The sequence below is a fragment of the Brienomyrus brachyistius genome, chromosome 2, assembly GCF_023856365.1.
Source record: "Brienomyrus brachyistius isolate T26 chromosome 2, BBRACH_0.4, whole genome shotgun sequence".
Taxonomy (NCBI): domain Eukaryota; kingdom Metazoa; phylum Chordata; class Actinopteri; order Osteoglossiformes; family Mormyridae; genus Brienomyrus; species Brienomyrus brachyistius.
Genome location: NC_064534.1, coordinates 39,471,957 through 39,491,956, shown reverse-complemented (window position 1 = coordinate 39,491,956; position 20,000 = coordinate 39,471,957). Strand labels below are relative to the sequence as shown.

The following is a 20,000-nucleotide window of genomic DNA, read 5'->3' as shown; positions in this document are numbered from 1 at the left end:
AAACATTAAGCTGGCATTGAAGGGTGTGAATTACCCCGGCCAATCTGTTCTTTTAAATACAGCTTTTAGCAAGTTTTGAAAGGAGAAGAGCAGAACTTGCTATGCCAATAATATCGAGTCTTCTGTGGCGAAGTGGTTTTTGCATAGAAAACAAAGCGGTCAGTTGAAGAGGAATAATATCAGTACTTTGTTTAAAACTGTGTGTAAAAAGCTGTCTCTTTATCATTAACAATAAGTTGTAAAACGTGAATGGGGAGTGACAGTCTTCAAGTTTGTGAGAAGATCGCGCCCTGGTGGAATAAAGGCACGAACAGCTTACAGCACCTAGAATTACCAGGAAGTATTTGGAGTAAAACGGTGTGTAAAAGCTGCCTTTATGAATGAGAGAAAAATATATATATATATAAAATAGTAAAATGGAAGGGGAGTGATAGATTTAAATTAATCGTGAAGTGGAGCGTCCCCTGTATAAAGTAAAAGTGAGAAAAGCTTACAGCACCTGGTATTCCCAGGAGGTCTCCCATCGAAGTACTAACCAGACCCTACCCTGCTTGGCTTCCGAGATCGGATGAGATCGGGTGTGTTCAGGGTGGTATGGCCATAAGCGAGAGACGCGACCAAAAACAGCCCTTTTGCATTACACGCGTCTATACATGCCAGTTAGTCCCATTGGATCCTACTCCTGGTTTTTTTTTTTTTTATCTGACTCACACTGCAGCACCACCATCCAATCGGCAGCGCCGGACCCACACCAAACATTCACCAAACTACTCAGCCGGCAGCCTACCACAATTATTCCATTCTTTCCGCATCCGCACACTTCCTTCTTTTTAACTCCTTTTCACTACCGCACAGGTTAATCGCCGCACGTCCCCCGCCGGCAAACATTACTCCTTTGCCTACTGCATGCAGGCTTCTCTTAACGACCCTCTGTTATCAACTCCGCTAACAGCCACAAAATCTCCGCCGCACGAAGCCCACTGGTAGCTGCTGAATCACATGCTTCCCCAAAACGTCGCGCTGTCAGAACACTGGGAGCTACACACACCAACAAGTCCATACTGCAGGCTGCAGCCAGACCTATTTTCTACATTCAAACATCGACGGCCTCTTCTCTCTAAAAATTCACCAGACCGCTTCTACCACCAGCAAAGAAGTTTCCATCCCTAATTCCTCTGTGATTCCCACTAACCTAAACATTAAGCTGGCATTGAAGGGTGTGAATTACCCCGGCCAATCTGTTCTTTTAAATACAGCTTTTAGCAAGTTTTGAAAGGAGAAGAGCAGAACTTGCTATGCCAATAATATCGAGTCTTCTGTGGCGAAGTGCTTTTTGCATAGAAAACAAAGCGGTCAGTTGAAGAGGAATAATATCAGTACTTTGTTTAAAACTGTGTGTAAAAAGCTGTCTCTTTATCATTAACAATAAGTTGTAAAACGTGAATGGGGAGTGACAGTCTTCAAGTTTGTGAGAAGATCGCGCCCTGGTGGAATAAAGGCACGAACAGCTTACAGCACCTAGAATTACCAGGAAGTATTTAGAGTAAAACGGTGTGTAAAAGCTGCCTTTATGAATGAGAGAAAAATATATATATATATAAAATAGTAAAATGGAAGGGGAGTGATAGATTTAAATTAATCGTGAAGTGGAGCGCCCCCTGTATAAAGTAAAAGTGAGAAAAGCTTACAGCACCTGGTATTCCCAGGAGGTCTCCCATCCAAGTACTAACCAGACCCTACCCTGCTTGGCTTCCGAGATCGGATGAGATCGGGTGTGTTCAGGGTGGTATGGCCATAAGCGAGAGACGCAACCAAAAACAGCCCTTTTGCATTACACGCGTCTATACATGCCAGTTAGTCCCATTGGATCCTACTCCTGGTTTTTTTTTTTTTTATCTGACTCACACTGCAGCACCACCATCCAATCGGCAGCGCCGGACCCACACCAAACATTCACCAAACTACTCAGCCGGCAGCCTACCACAATTATTCCATTCTTTCCGCATCCGCACACTTCCTTCTTTTTAACTCCTTTTCACTACCGCACAGGTTAATCGCCGCACGTCCCCCGCCGGCAAACATTACTCCTTTGCCTACTGCATGCAGGCTTCTCTTAACGACCCTCTGTTATCAACTCTGCTAACAGCCACAAAATCTCCGCCGCACGAAGCCCACTGGTAGCTGCTGAATCACATGCTTCCCCAAAACGTCGCGCTGTCAGAACACTGGGAGCTACACACACCAACAAGTCCATAATGCAGGCTGCAGCCAGAACAATTTTCTACATTCAGACATCGACGGCCTCTTCTCTCTAAAAATTCACCAGACCGCTTCTACCACCAGCAAAGAAGTTTCCATCCCTAATTCCTCTGTGACTCCCACTAACCTAAACATTAAGCTGGCATTGAAGGGTGTGAATTACCCCGTCCAATCTCTTCTTTTAAATACAGCTTTTAGCAAGTTTTGAAAGGAGAAGAGCAGAACTTGCTATGCCAATAATATCGAGTCTTCTGTGGCGAAGTGGTTTTTGCATAGAAAACAAAGCGGTCAGTTGAAGAGGAATAATATCAGTACTTTGTTTAAAACTGTGTGTAAAAAGCTGTCTCTTTATCATTAACAATAAGTTGTAAAACGTGAATGGGGAGTGACAGTCTTCAAGTTTGTGAGAAGATCGCGCCCTGGTGGAATAAAGGTACGAACAGCTTACAGCACCTAGAATTACCAGGAAGTATTTAGAGTAAAACGGTGTGTAAAAGCTGCCTTTATGAATGAGAGAAAAAAATATATATATATATAAAATAGTAAAATGGAAGGGGAGTGATAGATTTAAATTAATCGTGAAGTGGAGCGCCCCCTGTATAAAGTAAAAGTGAGAAAAGCTTACAGCACCTGGTATTCCCAGGAGGTCTCCCATCCAAGTATTAACCAGACCCTAGCCTGCTTAGCTTCCGAGATCAGATGAGATCGGGCGTGTTCAGGGTGGTATGGCCGCAAGCGAGAGACGCTACCAAAAACAGCCCTTTTGCATTACACGCCTCTATACATGCCAGTTAGTCCCATTGGATCCTACTCCTGTTTTTTTTTTTTTTTTATCTGACTCACACTGCAGCCCCACCATCCAATCGGCAGCGCCGGACCCACACCAAACATTCACCAAACTACTCAGCCGGCAGCCTACCACAATTATTCCATTCTTTCCGCATCCGCACACTTCCTTCTTTTTAACTCCTTTTCACTACCGCACAGGTTAATCGCCGCACGTCCCCCGCCGGCAAACATTACTCCTTTGCCTACTGCATGCAGGCTTCTCTTAACGACCCTCTGTTATCAACTCCGCTAACAGCCACAAAATCTCCGCCGCACGAAGCCCACTGGTAGCTGCTGAATCACATGCTTCCCCAAAACGTCGCGCTGTCAGAACACTGGGAGCTACACACACCAACAAGTCCATACTGCAGGCTGCAGCCAGAACAATTTTCTACATTCAAACATCGACGGCCTCTTCTCTCTAAAAATTCACCAGACCGCTTCTACCACTAGCAAAGAAGTTTCCATCCCTAATTCCTCTGTGATTCCCACTAACCTAAACATTAAGCTGGCATTGAAGGGTGTGAATTACCCCGGCCAATCTGTTCTTTTAAATACAGCTTTTAGCAAGTTTTGAAAGGAGAAGAGCAGAACTTGCTATGCCAATAATATCGAGTCTTCTGTGGCGAAGTGGTTTTTGCATAGAAAACAAAGCGGTCAGTTGAAGAGGAATAATATCAGTACTTTGCTTAAAACTGTGTGTAAAAAGCTGTCTCTTTATCATTAACAATAAGTTGTAAAACGTGAATGGGGAGTGACAGTCTTCAAGTTTGTGAGAAGATCGCGCCCTGGTGGAATAAAGGTATGAACAGCTTACAGCACCTAGAATTACCAGGAAGTATTTAGAGTAAAACGGTGTGTAAAAGCTGCCTTTATGATTGAGAGAAAAAAATATATATATATATAAAATAGTAAAATGGAAGGGGAGTGATAGATTTAAATTAATCGTGAAGTGGAGCGCCCCCTGTATAAAGTAAAAGTGAGAAAAGCTTACAGCACCTGGTATGCCCAGGAGGTCTCCCATCCAAGTATTAACCAGACCCTAGCCTGCTTAGCTTCCGAGATCAGATGAGATCGGGCGTGTTCAGGGTGGTATGGCCGCAAGCGAGAGACGCTACCAAAAACAGCCCTTTTGCATTACACGCCTCTATACATGCCAGTTAGTCCCATTGGATCCTACTCCTGTTTTTTTTTTTTTTTTATCTGACTCACACTGCAGCCCCACCATCCAATCGGCAGCGCCGGACCCACACCAAACATTCACCAAACTACTCAGCCGGCAGCCTACCACAATTATTCCATTCTTTCCGCATCCGCACACTTCCTTCTTTTTAACTCCTTTTCACTACCGCACAGGTTAATCGCCGCACGTCCCCCGCCGGCAAACATTACTCCTTTGCCTACTGCATGCAGGCTTCTCTTAACGACCCTCTGTTATCAACTCCGCTAACAGCCACAAAATCTCCGCCGCACGAAGCCCACTGGTAGCTGCTGAATCACATGCTTCCCCAAAACGTCGCGCTGTCAGAACACTGGGAGCTACACACACCAACAAGTCCATACTGCAGGCTGCAGCCAGAACAATTTTCTACATTCAAACATCGACGGCCTCTTCTCTCTAAAAATTCACCAGACCGCTTCTACCACCAGCAAAGAAGTTTCCATCCCTAATTCCTCTGTGATTCCCACTAACCTAAACATTAAGCTGGCATTGAAGGGTGTGAATTACCCCGGCCAATCTGTTCTTTTAAATACAGCTTTTAGCAAGTTTTGAAAGGAGAAGAGCAGAACTTGCTATGCCAATAATATCGAGTCTTCTGTGGCGAAGTGGTTTTTGCATAGAAAACAAAGCGGTCAGTTGAAGAGGAATAATATCAGTACTTTGTTTAAAACTGTGTGTAAAAAGCTGTCTCTTTATCATTAACAATAAGTTGTAAAACGTGAATGGGGAGTGACAGTCTTCAAGTTTGTGAGAAGATCGCGCCCTGGTGGAATAAAGGCACGAACAGCTTACAGCACCTAGAATTACCAGGAAGTATTTGGAGTAAAACGGTGTGTAAAAGCTGCCTTTATGAATGAGAGAAAAATATATATATATATAAAATAGTAAAATGGAAGGGGAGTGATAGATTTAAATTAATCGTGAAGTGGAGCGTCCCCTGTATAAAGTAAAAGTGAGAAAAGCTTACAGCACCTGGTATTCCCAGGAGGTCTCCCATCGAAGTACTAACCAGACCCTACCCTGCTTGGCTTCCGAGATCGGATGAGATCGGGTGTGTTCAGGGTGGTATGGCCATAAGCGAGAGACGCGACCAAAAACAGCCCTTTTGCATTACACGCGTCTATACATGCCAGTTAGTCCCATTGGATCCTACTCCTGGTTTTTTTTTTTTTTATCTGACTCACACTGCAGCACCACCATCCAATCGGCAGCGCCGGACCCACACCAAACATTCACCAAACTACTCAGCCGGCAGCCTACCACAATTATTCCATTCTTTCCGCATCCGCACACTTCCTTCTTTTTAACTCCTTTTCACTACCGCACAGGTTAATCGCCGCACGTCCCCCGCCGGCAAACATTACTCCTTTGCCTACTGCATGCAGGCTTCTCTTAACGACCCTCTGTTATCAACTCCGCTAACAGCCACAAAATCTCCGCCGCACGAAGCCCACTGGTAGCTGCTGAATCACATGCTTCCCCAAAACGTCGCGCTGTCAGAACACTGGGAGCTACACACACCAACAAGTCCATACTGCAGGCTGCAGCCAGACCTATTTTCTACATTCAAACATCGACGGCCTCTTCTCTCTAAAAATTCACCAGACCGCTTCTACCACCAGCAAAGAAGTTTCCATCCCTAATTCCTCTGTGATTCCCACTAACCTAAACATTAAGCTGGCATTGAAGGGTGTGAATTACCCCGGCCAATCTGTTCTTTTAAATACAGCTTTTAGCAAGTTTTGAAAGGAGAAGAGCAGAACTTGCTATGCCAATAATATCGAGTCTTCTGTGGCGAAGTGCTTTTTGCATAGAAAACAAAGCGGTCAGTTGAAGAGGAATAATATCAGTACTTTGTTTAAAACTGTGTGTAAAAAGCTGTCTCTTTATCATTAACAATAAGTTGTAAAACGTGAATGGGGAGTGACAGTCTTCAAGTTTGTGAGAAGATCGCGCCCTGGTGGAATAAAGGCACGAACAGCTTACAGCACCTAGAATTACCAGGAAGTATTTAGAGTAAAACGGTGTGTAAAAGCTGCCTTTATGAATGAGAGAAAAATATATATATATATAAAATAGTAAAATGGAAGGGGAGTGATAGATTTAAATTAATCGTGAAGTGGAGCGCCCCCTGTATAAAGTAAAAGTGAGAAAAGCTTACAGCACCTGGTATTCCCAGGAGGTCTCCCATCCAAGTACTAACCAGACCCTACCCTGCTTGGCTTCCGAGATCGGATGAGATCGGGTGTGTTCAGGGTGGTATGGCCATAAGCGAGAGACGCAACCAAAAACAGCCCTTTTGCATTACACGCGTCTATACATGCCAGTTAGTCCCATTGGATCCTACTCCTGGTTTTTTTTTTTTTTATCTGACTCACACTGCAGCACCACCATCCAATCGGCAGCGCCGGACCCACACCAAACATTCACCAAACTACTCAGCCGGCAGCCTACCACAATTATTCCATTCTTTCCGCATCCGCACACTTCCTTCTTTTTAACTCCTTTTCACTACCGCACAGGTTAATCGCCGCACGTCCCCCGCCGGCAAACATTACTCCTTTGCCTACTGCATGCAGGCTTCTCTTAACGACCCTCTGTTATCAACTCTGCTAACAGCCACAAAATCTCCGCCGCACGAAGCCCACTGGTAGCTGCTGAATCACATGCTTCCCCAAAACGTCGCGCTGTCAGAACACTGGGAGCTACACACACCAACAAGTCCATAATGCAGGCTGCAGCCAGAACAATTTTCTACATTCAGACATCGACGGCCTCTTCTCTCTAAAAATTCACCAGACCGCTTCTACCACCAGCAAAGAAGTTTCCATCCCTAATTCCTCTGTGACTCCCACTAACCTAAACATTAAGCTGGCATTGAAGGGTGTGAATTACCCCGTCCAATCTCTTCTTTTAAATACAGCTTTTAGCAAGTTTTGAAAGGAGAAGAGCAGAACTTGCTATGCCAATAATATCGAGTCTTCTGTGGCGAAGTGGTTTTTGCATAGAAAACAAAGCGGTCAGTTGAAGAGGAATAATATCAGTACTTTGTTTAAAACTGTGTGTAAAAAGCTGTCTCTTTATCATTAACAATAAGTTGTAAAACGTGAATGGGGAGTGACAGTCTTCAAGTTTGTGAGAAGATCGCGCCCTGGTGGAATAAAGGTACGAACAGCTTACAGCACCTAGAATTACCAGGAAGTATTTAGAGTAAAACGGTGTGTAAAAGCTGCCTTTATGAATGAGAGAAAAAAATATATATATATATAAAATAGTAAAATGGAAGGGGAGTGATAGATTTAAATTAATCGTGAAGTGGAGCGCCCCCTGTATAAAGTAAAAGTGAGAAAAGCTTACAGCACCTGGTATTCCCAGGAGGTCTCCCATCCAAGTATTAACCAGACCCTAGCCTGCTTAGCTTCCGAGATCAGATGAGATCGGGCGTGTTCAGGGTGGTATGGCCGCAAGCGAGAGACGCTACCAAAAACAGCCCTTTTGCATTACACGCCTCTATACATGCCAGTTAGTCCCATTGGATCCTACTCCTGTTTTTTTTTTTTTTTTATCTGACTCACACTGCAGCCCCACCATCCAATCGGCAGCGCCGGACCCACACCAAACATTCACCAAACTACTCAGCCGGCAGCCTACCACAATTATTCCATTCTTTCCGCATCCGCACACTTCCTTCTTTTTAACTCCTTTTCACTACCGCACAGGTTAATCGCCGCACGTCCCCCGCCGGCAAACATTACTCCTTTGCCTACTGCATGCAGGCTTCTCTTAACGACCCTCTGTTATCAACTCCGCTAACAGCCACAAAATCTCCGCCGCACGAAGCCCACTGGTAGCTGCTGAATCACATGCTTCCCCAAAACGTCGCGCTGTCAGAACACTGGGAGCTACACACACCAACAAGTCCATACTGCAGGCTGCAGCCAGAACAATTTTCTACATTCAAACATCGACGGCCTCTTCTCTCTAAAAATTCACCAGACCGCTTCTACCACTAGCAAAGAAGTTTCCATCCCTAATTCCTCTGTGATTCCCACTAACCTAAACATTAAGCTGGCATTGAAGGGTGTGAATTACCCCGGCCAATCTGTTCTTTTAAATACAGCTTTTAGCAAGTTTTGAAAGGAGAAGAGCAGAACTTGCTATGCCAATAATATCGAGTCTTCTGTGGCGAAGTGGTTTTTGCATAGAAAACAAAGCGGTCAGTTGAAGAGGAATAATATCAGTACTTTGTTTAAAACTGTGTGTAAAAAGCTGTCTCTTTATCATTAACAATAAGTTGTAAAACGTGAATGGGGAGTGACAGTCTTCAAGTTTGTGAGAAGATCGCGCCCTGGTGGAATAAAGGTATGAACAGCTTACAGCACCTAGAATTACCAGGAAGTATTTAGAGTAAAACGGTGTGTAAAAGCTGCCTTTATGATTGAGAGAAAAAAATATATATATATATAAAATAGTAAAATGGAAGGGGAGTGATAGATTTAAATTAATCGTGAAGTGGAGCGCCCCCTGTATAAAGTAAAAGTGAGAAAAGCTTACAGCACCTGGTATGCCCAGGAGGTCTCCCATCCAAGTATTAACCAGACCCTAGCCTGCTTATCTTCCGAGATCAGATGAGATCGGGCGTGTTCAGGGTGGTATGGCCGCAAGCGAGAGACGCTACCAAAAACAGCCCTTTTGCATTACACGCCTCTATACATGCCAGTTAGTCCCATTGGATCCTACTCCTGTTTTTTTTTTTTTTTATCTGACTCACACTGCAGCCCCACCATCCAATCGGCAGCGCCGGACCCACACCAAACATTCACCAAACTACTCAGCCGGCAGCCTACCACAATTATTCCATTCTTTCCGCATCCGCACACTTCCTTCTTTTTAACTCCTTTTCACTACCGCACAGGTTAATCGCCGCACGTCCCCCGCCGGCAAACATTACTCCTTTGCCTACTGCATGCAGGCTTCTCTTAACGACCCTCTGTTATCAACTCCGCTAACAGCCACAAAATCTCCGCCGCACGAAGCCCACTGGTAGCTGCTGAATCACATGCTTCCCCAAAACGTCGCGCTGTCAGAACACTGGGAGCTACACACACCAACAAGTCCATACTGCAGGCTGCAGCCAGAACAATTTTCTACATTCAAACATCGACGGCCTCTTCTCTCTAAAAATTCACCAGACCGCTTCTACCACCAGCAAAGAAGTTTCCATCCCTAATTCCTCTGTGATTCCCACTAACCTAAACATTAAGCTGGCATTGAAGGGTGTGAATTACCCCGGCCAATCTGTTCTTTTAAATACAGCTTTTAGCAAGTTTTGAAAGGAGAAGAGCAGAACTTGCTATGCCAATAATATCGAGTCTTCTGTGGCGAAGTGGTTTTTGCATAGAAAACAAAGCGGTCAGTTGAAGAGGAATAATATCAGTACTTTGTTTAAAACTGTGTGTAAAAAGCTGTCTCTTTATCATTAACAATAAGTTGTAAAACGTGAATGGGGAGTGACAGTCTTCAAGTTTGTGAGAAGATCGCGCCCTGGTGGAATAAAGGTACGAACAGCTTACAGCACCTAGAATTACCAGGAAGTATTTAGAGTAAAACGGTGTGTAAAAGCTGCCTTTATGAATGAGAGAAAAAAAAATATATATATATAAAATAGTAAAATGGAAGGGGAGTGATAGATTTAAATTAATCGTGAAGTGGAGCGCCCCCTGTATAAAGTAAAAGTGAGAAAAGCTTACAGCACCTGGTATTCCCAGGAGGTCTCCCATCCAAGTATTAACCAGACCCTAGCCTGCTTAGCTTCCGAGATCAGATGAGATCGGGCGTGTTCAGGGTGGTATGGCCGCAAGCGAGAGACGCTACCAAAAACAGCCCTTTTGCATTACACGCCTCTATACATGCCAGTTAGTCCCATTGGATCCTACTCCTGTTTTTTTTTTTTTTTTATCTGACTCACACTGCAGCCCCACCATCCAATCGGCAGCGCCGGACCCACACCAAACATTCACCAAACTACTCAGCCGGCAGCCTACCACAATTATTCCATTCTTTCCGCATCCGCACACTTCCTTCTTTTTAACTCCTTTTCACTACCGCACAGGTTAATCGCCGCACGTCCCCCGCCGGCAAACATTACTCCTTTGCCTACTGCATGCAGGCTTCTCTTAACGACCCTCTGTTATCAACTCCGCTAACAGCCACAAAATCTCCGCCGCACGAAGCCCACTGGTAGCTGCTGAATCACATGCTTCCCCAAAACGTCGCACTGTCAGAACACTGGGAGCTACACACACCAACAAGTCCATACTGCAGGCTGCAGCCAGAACAATTTTCTACATTCAAACATCGACGGCCTCTTCTCTCTAAAAATTCACCAGACCGCTTCTACCACCAGCAAAGAAGTTTCCATCCCTAATTCCTCTGTGATTCCCACTAACCTAAACATTAAGCTGGCATTGAAGGGTGTGAATTACCCCGGCCAATCTGTTCTTTTAAATACAGCTTTTAGCAAGTTTTGAAAGGAGAAGAGCAGAACTTGCTATGCCAATAATATCGAGTCTTCTGTGGCGAAGTGGTTTTTGCATAGAAAACAAAGCGGTCAGTTGAAGAGGAATAATATCAGTACTTTGTTTAAAACTGTGTGTAAAAAGCTGTCTCTTTATCATTAACAATAAGTTGTAAAACGTGAATGGGGAGTGACAGTCTTCAAGTTTGTGAGAAGATCGCGCCCTGGTGGAATAAAGGTACGAACAGCTTACAGCACCTAGAATTACCAGGAAGTATTTAGAGTAAAACGGTGTGTAAAAGCTGCCTTTATGAATGAGAGAAAAATATATATATATATATAAAATAGTAAAATGGAAGGGGAGTGATAGATTTAAATTAATCGTGAAGTGGAGCGCCCCCTGTATAAAGTAAAAGTGAGAAAAGCTTACAGCACCTGGTATTCCCAGGAGGTCTCCCATCCAAGTATTAACCAGACCCTAGCCTGCTTAGCTTCCGAGATCAGATGAGATCGGGCGTGTTCAGGGTGGTATGGCCGCAAGCGAGAGACGCTACCAAAAACAGCCCTTTTGCATTACACGCCTCTATACATGCCAGTTAGTCCCATTGGATCCTACTCCTGTTTTTTTTTTTTTTTTATCTGACTCACACTGCAGCCCCACCATCCAATCGGCAGCGCCGGACCCACACCAAACATTCACCAAACTACTCAGCCGGCAGCCTACCACAATTATTCCATTCTTTCCGCATCCGCACACTTCCTTCTTTTTAACTCCTTTTCACTACCGCACAGGTTAATCGCCGCACGTCCCCCGCCGGCAAACATTACTCCTTTGCCTACTGCATGCAGGCTTCTCTTAACGACCCTCTGTTATCAACTCCGCTAACAGCCACAAAATCTCCGCCGCACGAAGCCCACTGGTAGCTGCTGAATCACATGCTTCCCCAAAACGTCGCGCTGTCAGAACACTGGGAGCTACACACACCAACAAGTCCATACTGCAGGCTGCAGCCAGAACAATTTTCTACATTCAAACATCGACGGCCTCTTCTCTCTAAAAATTCACCAGACCACTTCTACCACCAGCAAAGAAGTTTCCATCCCTAATTCCTCTGTGATTCCCACTAACCTAAACATTAAGCTGGCATTGAAGGGTGTGAATTACCCCGGCCAATCTGTTCTTTTAAATACAGCTTTTAGCAAGTTTTGAAAGGAGAAGAGCAGAACTTGCTATGCCAATAATATCGAGTCTTCTGTGGCGAAGTGGTTTTTGCATAGAAAACAAAGCGGTCAGTTGAAGAGGAATAATATCAGTACTTTGTTTAAAACTGTGTGTAAAAAGCTGTCTCTTTATTATTAACAATAAGTTGTAAAACGTGAATGGGGAGTGACAGTCTTCAAGTTTGTGAGAAGATCGCGCCCTGGTGGAATAAAGGCACGAACAGCTTACAGCACCTAGAATTACCATGAAGTATTTAGAGTAAAACGGTTTCTAAAATCTGCCTTTATGAATGAGAGAAAAAAAAAAAAATATATATATATATAAAATAGTCAAATGGAAGGGGAGTGATAGATTTAAATTAATCGTGAAGTGGAGCGCCCCCTGTATAAAGTAAAAGTGAGAAAAGCTTACAGCACCTGGTATTCCCAGGAGGTCTCCCATCCAAGTACTAACCAGACCCTACTCTGCTTGGCTTCAACGATCAGATGAGATCAGGCGTGTTCAGGGTGGTATGGCCATAAGCGAGAGACGCTACCAAAAACAGCCCTTTTGCATTACACGCGTCTATACATGCCAGTTAGTCCCATTGGATCCTACTCCTGGTTTTTTTTTTTTTTTTATCTGACTCACACTGCAGCACCACCATCCAATCGGCAGCGCCGGACCCACACCAAACATTCACCAAACTACTCAGCCGGCAGCCTACCACAATTATTCCATTCTTTCCGCATCCGCACACTTCCTTCTTTTTAACTCCTTTTCACTATCGCACAGGTTAATCGCCGCACGTCCCCCGCCGGCAAACATTACTCCTTTGCCTACTGCATGCAGGCTTCTCTTAACGACCCTCTGTTATCAACTCCGCTAACAGCCACAAAATCTCCGCCGCACGAAGCCCACTGGTAGCTGCTGAATCACATGCTTCCCCAAAACGTCGTGCTGTCAGAACACTGGGAGCTACACACACCAACAAGTCCATACTGCAGGCTGCAGCCAGAACAATTTTCTACATTCAAACATCGATGGCCTCTTCTCTCTAAAAATTCACCAGACCGCTTCTACCACCAGCAAAGAAGTTTCCATCCCTAATTCCTCTGTGATTCCCACTAACCTAAACATTAAGCTGGCATTGAAGGGTGTGAATTACCCCGGCCAATCTGTTCTTTTAAATACAGCTTTTAGCAAGTTTTGAAAGGAGAAGAGCAGAACTTGCTATGCCAATAATATCGAGTCTTCTGTGGCGAAGTGGTTTTTGCATAGAAAACAAAGCGGTCAGTTGAAGAGGAATAATATCAGTACTTTGTTTAAAACTGTGTGTAAAAAGCTGTCTCTTTATCATTAACAATAAGTTGTAAAACGTGAATGGGGAGTGACAGTCTTCAAGTTTGTGAGAAGATCGCGCCCTGGTGGAATAAAGGTACGAACAGCTTACAACACCTAGAATTACCAGGAAGTATTTAGAGTAAAACGGTGTGTAAAAGCTGCCTTTATGAATGAGAGAAAAATATATATATATATATAAAATAGTAAAATGGAAGGGGAGTGATAGATTTAAATTAATCGTGAAGTGGAGCGCCCCCTGTATAAAGTAAAAGTGAGAAAAGCTTACAGCACCTGGTATTCCCAGGAGGTCTCCCATCCAAGTATTAACCAGACCCTAGCCTGCTTAGCTTCCGAGATCAGATGAGATCGGGCGTGTTCAGGGTGGTATGGCCGCAAGCGAGAGACGCTACCAAAAACAGCCCTTTTGCATTACACGCCTCTATACATGCCAGTTAGTCCCATTGGATCCTACTCCTGTTTTTTTTTTTTTTTTATCTGACTCACACTGCAGCCCCACCATCCAATCGGCAGCGCCGGACCCACACCAAACATTCACCAAACTACTCAGCCGGCAGCCTACCACAATTATTCCATTCTTTCCGCATCCGCACACTTCCTTCTTTTTAACTCCTTTTCACTACCGCACAGGTTAATCGCCGCACGTCCCCCGCCGGCAAACATTACTCCTTTGCCTACTGCATGCAGGCTTCTCTTAACGACCCTCTGTTATCAACTCCGCTAACAGCCACAAAATCTCCGCCGCACGAAGCCCACTGGTAGCTGCTGAATCACATGCTTCCCCAAAACGTCGCGCTGTCAGAACACTGGGAGCTACACACACCAACAAGTCCATACTGCAGGCTGCAGCCAGAACAATTTTCTACATTCAAACATCGACGGCCTCTTCTCTCTAAAAATTCACCAGACCACTTCTACCACCAGCAAAGAAGTTTCCATCCCTAATTCCTCTGTGATTCCCACTAACCTAAACATTAAGCTGGCATTGAAGGGTGTGAATTACCCCGGCCAATCTGTTCTTTTAAATACAGCTTTTAGCAAGTTTTGAAAGGAGAAGAGCAGAACTTGCTATGCCAATAATATCGAGTCTTCTGTGGTGAAGTGGTTTTTGCATAGAAAACAAAGCGGTCAGTTGAAGAGGAATAATATCAGTACTTTGTTTAAAACTGTGTGTAAAAAGCTGTCTCTTTATTATTAACAATAAGTTGTAAAACGTGAATGGGGAGTGACAGTCTTCAAGTTTGTGAGAAGATCGCGCCCTGGTGGAATAAAGGCACGAACAGCTTACAGCACCTAGAATTACCATGAAGTATTTAGAGTAAAACGGTTTCTAAAAGCTGCCTTTATGAATGAGAGAAAAAAAAAATATATATATATATATAAAATAGTAAAATGGAAGGGGAGTGATAGATTTAAATTAATCGTGAAGTGGAGCGCCCCCTGTATAAAGTAAAAGTGAGAAAAGCTTACAGCACCTGGTATTCCCAGGAGGTCTCCCATCCAAGTACTAACCAGACCCTACCCTGCTTGGCTTCAGCGATCAGATGAGATCAGGCGTGTTCAGGGTGGTATGGCCATAAGCGAGAGACGCTATCAAAAACAGCCCTTTTGCATTACACGCGTCTATACATGCCAGTTAGTCCCATTGGATCCTATTCCTGGTTTTTTTTTTTTTTTTATCTGACTCACACTGCAGCACCACCATCCAATCGGCAGCGCCGGACCCACACCAAACATTCACCAAACTACTCAGCCGGCAGCCTACCACAATTATTCCATTCTTTCCGCATCCGCACACTTCCTTCTTTTTAACTCCTTTTCACTATCGCACAGGTTAATCGCCGCACGTCCCCCGCCGGCAAACATTACTCCTTTGCCTACTGCATGCAGGCTTCTCTTAACGACCCTCTGTTATCAACTCCGCTAACAGCCACAAAATCTCCGCCGCACGAAGCCCACTGGTAGCTGCTGAATCACATGCTTCCCCAAAACGTCGCGCTGTCAGAACACTGGGAGCTACACACACCAACAAGTCCATACTGCAGGCTGCAGCCAGAACAATTTTCTACATTCAAACATCGACGGCCTCTTCTCTCTAAAAATTCACCAGACCGCTTCTACCACCAGCAAAGAAGTTTCCATCCCTAATTCCTCTGTGATTCCCACTAACCTAAACATTAAGCTGGCATTGAAGGGTGTGAATTACCCCGGCCAATCTGTTCTTTTAAATACAGCTTTTAGCAAGTTTTGAAAGGAGAAGAGCAGAACTTGCTATGCCAATAATATCGAGTCTTCTGTGGCGAAGTGCTTTTTGCATAGAAAACAAAGCGGTCAGTTGAAGAGGAATAATATCAGTACTTTGTTTAAAACTGTGTGTAAAAAGCTGTCTCTTTATCATTAACAATAAGTTGTAAAACGTGAATGGGGAGTGACAGTCTTCAAGTTTGTGAGAAGATCGCGCCCTGGTGGAATAAAGGCACGAACACCTTACAGCACCTAGAATTACCAGGAAGTATTTAGAGTAAAACGGTTTCTGAAAGCTGGCTTTATGAAAGAGAGAATAGAAAATATATATATAAAATAGTAAAATGGAAGGGGAGTGATAGATTTAAATTAATCGTGAAGTGGAGCGCCCCCTGTATGAAGTAAAAGTGAGAAAAGCTTACAGCACCTGGTATTCCCAGGTGGTCTCCCATCCAAGTACTAACCAGACCCTACCTTGCTTAGCTTCCAAGATCAGATGAGATCGGGCGTGTTCAGGAAGGTATGGCCATAAGCGAGAGACGCTACAAAAAACAGCCCTTTTGCATTACACGCGTCTATACATGCCAGTTATTCCCATTGGATCCTACTCCTGGTTTTTTTTTTTTTTATCTGACTCACACTGCAGCCCTACCATCCAATCGGCAGTGCCGGAACCACACCAAACATTCACCAAACTACTCAGCCGGCAGCCTACCACAATTATTCCATTCTTTCCGCATCCGCACACTTCCTTCTCGTTAAGTCCTTTTCACTACCTCACAGGTTAATCGCCGCACGTCCCCCGCCGGCAAACATTACTTATTTGCCTACCGCATGCAGGCTTCTCTTAACGACCCTCTGCTATCAACTCAGCTAACAGCCACTAAATCTCCGCCGCACGAAGCCCACTGGTAGCTGCTGAATCACATGCTTCCCGCAAAACGTCGCGCTGTCAGAACACTGGGAGCTACACACACCAAGAAGTCCATACTGCAGGCTGCAGCCAGAACAATTTTCTACATTCAAACATCGACGGCCTCTTCTCTCTAAAAATTCACCAGACCGCTTCTACCACCAGCAAAGAAGTTTCCATCCCTAATTCCTCTGTGATTCCCACTAACCTAAACATTAAGCTGGCATTGAAGTGTGTAAATTACCCCGGCCAACCTGCTCTTTTAAATACAGCTTTTAGCAAGTTTTGAAAGGAGGAGAAGAGCAGACCTTGCTATGCCAATAATATCGAGTCTTCTGTGGCGAAGTGGTTTTTGCATAGAAAACAAAGCGGTGAGTTGAAGAGGAATTATATCAGTACTTTGTTTAAAACTGTGTGTAAAAAGCTGTCTCTTTATTATTAACAATAAGTTGTAAAACGTGAATGGGGAGTGACAGTCTTCAAGTTTGTGAGAAGATCGCGCCCTGGTGGAATAAAGGCACGAACAGCTTACAGCACCTAGAATTACCAGGAAGTATTTAGAGTAAAACGGTTTCTAAAAGCTGCCTTTATGAATGAGAGAAAAAAAAATATATATATATATAAAATAGTAAAATGGAAGGGGAGTGATAGATTTAAATTAATCGTGAAGTGGAGCGCCCCCTGTATAAAGTAAAAGTGAGATAAGCTTACAGCACCTGGTATTCCCAGGAGGTCTCCCATCCAAATACTAACCAGACCCTACACTGCTTAGCTTCCGAGATCAGACGAGATCGGGCGCGTTCAGGGTGGTATGGCCGTAAGCGAGAGACGCTACCAAAAACAGCCCTTTTGCATTACACGCCTCTATACATGCCAGTTGGTCCCATTGGATCCTACTAATGTTCTTTTTTTTTTTTTATCTGACTCACACTGCAGCCCCACCATCCAATCGGCAGCGCCGGACCCACACCAAACATTCACCAAACTACTCAGCCGGCAGCCTACCACAATTATTCCATTCTTTCCGCATCCGCACACTTCCTTCTCTTTAAGTCCTTTTCACTACCTCACAGGTTAATCGCCGCACGTCCCCCGCCGGCAAACATTACTCATTTGCCTACCGCATGCAGGCTTCTCTTAACGACCCACTGCTATCAACTCAGCTAACAGCCACAAAATCACCGCCGCACGAAGCCCACTGGTAGCTGCTGAATCACATGCTTCCCCAAAACGTCGCGCTGTCAGAACACTGGGAGCTACACACACCAACAAGTCCATACTTCAGGCTGCAGCCAGAACAATTATCTACATTCAAACATCGACGGCCTCTTCTCTCTAAAAATTCACCAGACCGCTTCTACCACCAGCAAAGAAGTTTCCATCCCTAATTCCTCTGTGATTCCCACTAACCTAAACAATAAGCTGGCATTGAAGTGTGTGAATTACCATGGCCAACCTGCTCTTTTAAATACAGCTTTCAGCAAGTTTTGAAAGGAGAAGAGCAGAACTTGCTATGCCAATAATATCGAGTCTTCTGTGGCGAAGTGGTTTTTGCATAGAAAACAAAGCGGTGAGTTGAAGAGGAATTATATCAGTACTTTGTTTAAAACTGTGTGTAAAAAGCTGTCTCTTTATCATTAACAATAAGTTGTAAAACGTGAATGGGGAGTGACAGTCTTCAAGTTTGTGAGAAGATCGTGCCCTGGTGGAATAAAGGCACGGACAGCTTACAGCACCTAGAATTACCAGGAAGTATTTAGAGTAAAACGGTTTCTGAAAGCTGGCTTTATGAAAGAGAGAAAAAAAATATATATATAAAATAGTAAAATGGAAGGGGAGTGCTAGATTTAAATTAATCGTGAAGTGGAGCCCACTGCTATCAACTCAGCTAACAGCCACCCCTGTATGACGTAAAAGTGAGAAAAGCTTACAGCACCTGGTATTCCCAGGTGGTCTCCCATCCAAGTACTAACCAGACCCTACCTTGCTTAGCTTCCAAGATCAGACAAGATCGGGCGTGTTCAGGAAGGTATGGCCGTAAGAGAGAGACGCTATCAAAAACAGCCCTTTTGCATTACACGCGTCTATACATGCCAGTTATTCCCATTGGATCCTACTCCTGGTTTTTTTTTTTTTTTTATCTGACTCACACTGCAGCACCACCATCCAATCGGCAGCGCCGGACCCACACCAAACATTCACCAAACTACTCAGCCGTCAGTCTACCACAATTATTCTATTCTTTCCGCATCCGCACACTTCCTTCTCTTTAAGTCCTTTTCACTACCGCACAGGTTAATCGCCGCACGTCCCCCGCCGGCAAACATTACTCATTTGCCTACCGCATGCAGGCTTCTCTTAACGACCTTCTGTTATCAACTCCGCTAACAGCCACAAAATCTCCACCGCACGAAGCCCACTGGTAGCTGCTGAATCACATGCTTCCCCATAACGTCGCGCTGTCAGAACACTGGGAGCTACACACACCAAGAAGTCCATACTGCAGGCTGCAGCCAGAACAATTTTCTACATTCAAACATCGACGGCCTCTTCTCTCTAAAAATTCACCAGACCGCTTCTACCACCAGCAAAGAAGTTTCCATCCCTAATTCCTCTGTGATTCCCACTAACCTAAACATTAAGCTGGCATTGAAGGGTGTGAATTACCCCGGCCAACCTGCTCTTTTAAATACAGCTTTTAGCAAGTTTTGAAAGGAGGAGAAAAGCAGACCTTGCTATGCCAATAATATCGAGTCTTCTGTGGTGAAGTGGTTTTTGCATAGAAAACAAAGCGGTGAGTTGAAGAGGAATTATATCAGTACTTTGTTTAAAACTGTGTGTAAAAAGCTGTCTCTTTATTATTAACAATAAGTTGTAAAACGTGAATGGGGAGTGACAGTCTTCAAATTTGTGAGAAGATCGCTCCCTGGTGGAATAAAGGCACGAACAGCTTACAGCAGCTATAATTACCAGGCAGTATTTAGAGTAAAACGGTGTGTAAAAGCTGCCTTTATGAATGAGAGAAAAAAGAAATATATAAAATAGTAAAATGGAAGGGGAGTGATAGATTTAAATTAATCGTGAAGTGGAGCGCCCCCTGTATAAAGTAAAAGTGAGAAAAGCTTACAGCACCTGGTATTCCCAGGTGGTCTCCCATCCAAGTACTAACCAGACCCTAGCCTGCTTAGCTTCCAAGATCAGACGAAATCGGGCGCGTTCAGGGTGGTACGGCCGTAAGCGAGAGACGCTACCAAAAATAGCCCTTTTGCATTACACGCGTCTATACATGCCAGTTAGTCTCATTGGATCCTACTCCTGTTTTTTTTTTTTTTTTTTTTTTATCTGACTCACACTGCAGCCCCACCATCCAATCGGCAGTGCCGGAACCACACCAAACATTCACCAAACTACTCAGCCGGCAGCCTACCACAATTATTCCATTCTTTCCGCATCC

The 20,000-nt window shown here is 44.4% G+C and overlaps 16 non-coding genes and 1 pseudogene across 16 annotated transcripts; all 17 read right to left on the bottom strand.

The window, feature by feature from the left end:
* Positions 1 to 487: 487 nt before the first annotated feature.
* Positions 488 to 606, bottom strand: LOC125731986 (5S ribosomal RNA). Its single transcript, XR_007391677.1, has one exon. It is a non-coding gene; the product is annotated as a 5S ribosomal RNA (ribosomal RNA).
* A 1,075-nt stretch (positions 607 to 1,681) lies between these two features.
* LOC125735018 (5S ribosomal RNA) lies at positions 1,682 to 1,800 on the bottom strand. The gene has a single exon (XR_007394318.1). It is a non-coding gene; the product is annotated as a 5S ribosomal RNA (ribosomal RNA).
* Positions 1,801 to 2,877: 1,077 nt separating this feature from the next.
* On the bottom strand, positions 2,878 to 2,996 carry LOC125735821 (5S ribosomal RNA). Its single transcript, XR_007395108.1, has one exon. It is a non-coding gene; the product is annotated as a 5S ribosomal RNA (ribosomal RNA).
* Positions 2,997 to 4,074: 1,078 nt separating this feature from the next.
* Positions 4,075 to 4,193, bottom strand: LOC125737307 (5S ribosomal RNA). Its single transcript, XR_007396572.1, has one exon. It is a non-coding gene; the product is annotated as a 5S ribosomal RNA (ribosomal RNA).
* Positions 4,194 to 5,269: 1,076 nt separating this feature from the next.
* Positions 5,270 to 5,388, bottom strand: LOC125731975 (5S ribosomal RNA). The gene has a single exon (XR_007391676.1). It is a non-coding gene; the product is annotated as a 5S ribosomal RNA (ribosomal RNA).
* A 1,075-nt stretch (positions 5,389 to 6,463) lies between these two features.
* On the bottom strand, positions 6,464 to 6,582 carry LOC125735006 (5S ribosomal RNA). Its single transcript, XR_007394307.1, has one exon. It is a non-coding gene; the product is annotated as a 5S ribosomal RNA (ribosomal RNA).
* A 1,077-nt stretch (positions 6,583 to 7,659) lies between these two features.
* LOC125735820 (5S ribosomal RNA) lies at positions 7,660 to 7,778 on the bottom strand. The gene has a single exon (XR_007395107.1). It is a non-coding gene; the product is annotated as a 5S ribosomal RNA (ribosomal RNA).
* A 1,078-nt stretch (positions 7,779 to 8,856) lies between these two features.
* On the bottom strand, positions 8,857 to 8,975 carry LOC125730775 (5S ribosomal RNA). The gene has a single exon (XR_007391066.1). It is a non-coding gene; the product is annotated as a 5S ribosomal RNA (ribosomal RNA).
* Positions 8,976 to 10,052: 1,077 nt separating this feature from the next.
* LOC125735819 (5S ribosomal RNA) lies at positions 10,053 to 10,171 on the bottom strand. The gene has a single exon (XR_007395106.1). It is a non-coding gene; the product is annotated as a 5S ribosomal RNA (ribosomal RNA).
* Positions 10,172 to 11,249: 1,078 nt separating this feature from the next.
* Positions 11,250 to 11,368, bottom strand: LOC125735818 (5S ribosomal RNA). The gene has a single exon (XR_007395105.1). It is a non-coding gene; the product is annotated as a 5S ribosomal RNA (ribosomal RNA).
* Positions 11,369 to 12,452: 1,084 nt separating this feature from the next.
* Positions 12,453 to 12,571, bottom strand: LOC125731553 (5S ribosomal RNA; annotated as a pseudogene).
* Positions 12,572 to 13,650: 1,079 nt separating this feature from the next.
* On the bottom strand, positions 13,651 to 13,769 carry LOC125735817 (5S ribosomal RNA). Its single transcript, XR_007395104.1, has one exon. It is a non-coding gene; the product is annotated as a 5S ribosomal RNA (ribosomal RNA).
* Positions 13,770 to 14,852: 1,083 nt separating this feature from the next.
* LOC125736801 (5S ribosomal RNA) lies at positions 14,853 to 14,971 on the bottom strand. Its single transcript, XR_007396069.1, has one exon. It is a non-coding gene; the product is annotated as a 5S ribosomal RNA (ribosomal RNA).
* Positions 14,972 to 16,048: 1,077 nt separating this feature from the next.
* LOC125736458 (5S ribosomal RNA) lies at positions 16,049 to 16,167 on the bottom strand. Its single transcript, XR_007395736.1, has one exon. It is a non-coding gene; the product is annotated as a 5S ribosomal RNA (ribosomal RNA).
* A 1,083-nt stretch (positions 16,168 to 17,250) lies between these two features.
* On the bottom strand, positions 17,251 to 17,369 carry LOC125734877 (5S ribosomal RNA). The gene has a single exon (XR_007394180.1). It is a non-coding gene; the product is annotated as a 5S ribosomal RNA (ribosomal RNA).
* A 1,101-nt stretch (positions 17,370 to 18,470) lies between these two features.
* Positions 18,471 to 18,589, bottom strand: LOC125731231 (5S ribosomal RNA). The gene has a single exon (XR_007391511.1). It is a non-coding gene; the product is annotated as a 5S ribosomal RNA (ribosomal RNA).
* A 1,077-nt stretch (positions 18,590 to 19,666) lies between these two features.
* On the bottom strand, positions 19,667 to 19,785 carry LOC125737267 (5S ribosomal RNA). Its single transcript, XR_007396533.1, has one exon. It is a non-coding gene; the product is annotated as a 5S ribosomal RNA (ribosomal RNA).
* Between the last annotated feature and the right edge of the window lie 215 nt (positions 19,786 to 20,000).